The sequence below is a fragment of the Limulus polyphemus genome, unplaced genomic scaffold, assembly GCF_000517525.1.
Source record: "Limulus polyphemus unplaced genomic scaffold, Limulus_polyphemus-2.1.2 Scaffold3159, whole genome shotgun sequence".
In the NCBI taxonomy this organism is placed as follows: Eukaryota; Metazoa; Arthropoda; class Merostomata; order Xiphosura; family Limulidae; genus Limulus; species Limulus polyphemus.
The window spans coordinates 86,856-89,202 of NW_013668769.1; positions in this window are offsets into that span (position 1 = coordinate 86,856).

Genomic DNA, 2,347 nt, shown 5'->3' on the forward strand with positions numbered 1-2,347 from the left:
ATATGCATTTGTTATAAATGAGTTTATTTTGTGTAAAGTCACACAATAGGTTATATGCACTTTGTATACAGTGAGTTTATTTTGTGTAAAGTCACACAATAGGTTATATGCACTTTGTATACAGTGAGTTTACTTTGTGTAAAGTCACACAATAGGTTATATGCACGTTGTATACAGTGAGTTTATTTTGTGTAAAGTCGCACAATAGGTTTTATGCACGTTGTATACAGTGAGTTTATTTTGTGCAAAGTCACACAATAGGTTATATGCACTTTGTATACAGTGAGTTTATTTTGTGTAAAGTCACACAATAGGTTATAGACACTTTGTATACAGTGAGTTTATTTTGTGTAAAGTCACACAATAGGTTATAGGCACTCATTACTGACCCCCTGGAGAACAGAAGAGTGAATTTTCTTTTGTTCAAGGTATAAAACAGAATGTGTTTTTATTTTCCTTTCATGAGTCTGTTTTGTTTTTAATGCAGACAAATTTTCTACAAAAACGTTTTTATAGGTTTCAAGTAAAATATTTTGTGTTCATAATGAGTCGTCCTTTTCTCTCATTTCGAGCTAAGTACACTTGATTTTTATATGTATCAACTTTTAAGATTCATGTACGGTATTTGTTTCTTCATCAAAACCTCATTTCTTCGGGTTTGGATCGATTGTGTCTTCTTTTCCACTGATAAGTAGTTTATTTAAGTTTATAGAGAAGCATAATCTTCCTCTAATGATTTTTCTATCTTAGGTTTTAAGAAGAATCTATTTTCTAGATTGAATTTCTTTTCGTTCCAAAAGGAGTGCCAAAGAACATAATATATGTCAGTATAGGTTTTCAAGACCCAACATAAATAAAATATACATTTACCTTTCTAACTTGTATGAAAAGGTCCCACATGTTGATGTTTTCTGGTGTAATGTTTACTTCATTTTCGAATTTTTTGGAAATGTTGTTCGAATTATAAAGAGTGTGTTCTAGTGGAAACTGAATGTTATGAAAAGAGTTTCTTTGGAAACGATAGACGAAGAAAAAAAAATGGGTCCATGGTATGATTGGTTGCTTCCACCTTTAGTTAGTGATAGCCAATAGAACGCTCCCCAGTGGCACAGCGGTTTGTCTGCGGACTTACAACGCTAGAAACCGGGTTTCGATACTCGTGGTGGGCAGAGCACAGATAGCCCTTGTGTAGTTTTGTGCATAATTAAAAAAAACAAAACAAAAAACAAACAGGCCAATAGAATAAAATATGTCTCTTAAGCGACTGCGTGTTAATAAAGCACAATTAAAAAAAACAAAAATTAATTTTGTTAAACATTTTCGAAAATAACGTAGATATAATTATTTTAGTGAAACCATTATTTCATGTCTTCTCTTAAACGTGGTTCGTCGTAAACGTTTTTGACGCCTTACTTAGTTTTTAAGCAACCCTGCACAGCGAAATTGGCAATAAACAACAACAAAAACAAAAAAGACTCCTCTTGAAACATTAAAAGCGAGATCTAATAGGCCTAATATATATTTAAAAAGAATCACGATACAGAACAAATATTTTTTTTTTAAATATTTCCTTATTTGAAACGTTGTTGTTCTTGTTAAGCCTAAAGGCTACTAAATGAATTATCCACCGCGAGTATCCAAATCTGATTTGCAGCGTTATAAGCGCACAGATTTACCACTGAGCTATTGGGTGGGGGGGAGATTAAAAGCTTCATCTTGATCTGGATCTGGGAGTGTCAGGTGTCATTTATACCTCTTCCTCCCTCCGGCACTGATGACGTTGTGATCCGTTTAAGTCGGCACAGTTAAGTTAAGAACATTGTTAAACATAATATAAATGAAGGTTCTGTATTTACACTATCATAATTACATTATCTCTGTCAAGGTCATATTCATTTATGTTCAACGTTAAGTATTTGCTCTGGCGCACACTTTGCTTCGTTTGGAATGTAGACAATCTTACATAACACAAATAATCCAATATATTCCAATGCTTTTTCATTCGGCAATATATTTAGTATATATTTAATATTAATACCTAATAATACATAGTTAAGACATCACACAAATGATATGGTTAAATTCTAGCAGTAGATGGCTGATTGCTACACTTATAGTACATATTTATAGGGGGAAAAGGAACTTAGGCTCATTTCCATCATGTATGACGTAGCGATCTTATGAACGTACTTGTTCGTTTAAATTTCTCTGGAAGTAGGTGACCGATCTATCCAGGAGGAATGATTGGTTTGGTTTGATTTGAATTTCGTCTTTCTTTTCAACGTACACCAAACATGCTCGCCCTTTCAGCCGTGGGGGCGTTATAATGTGACGGTCAATCACACTA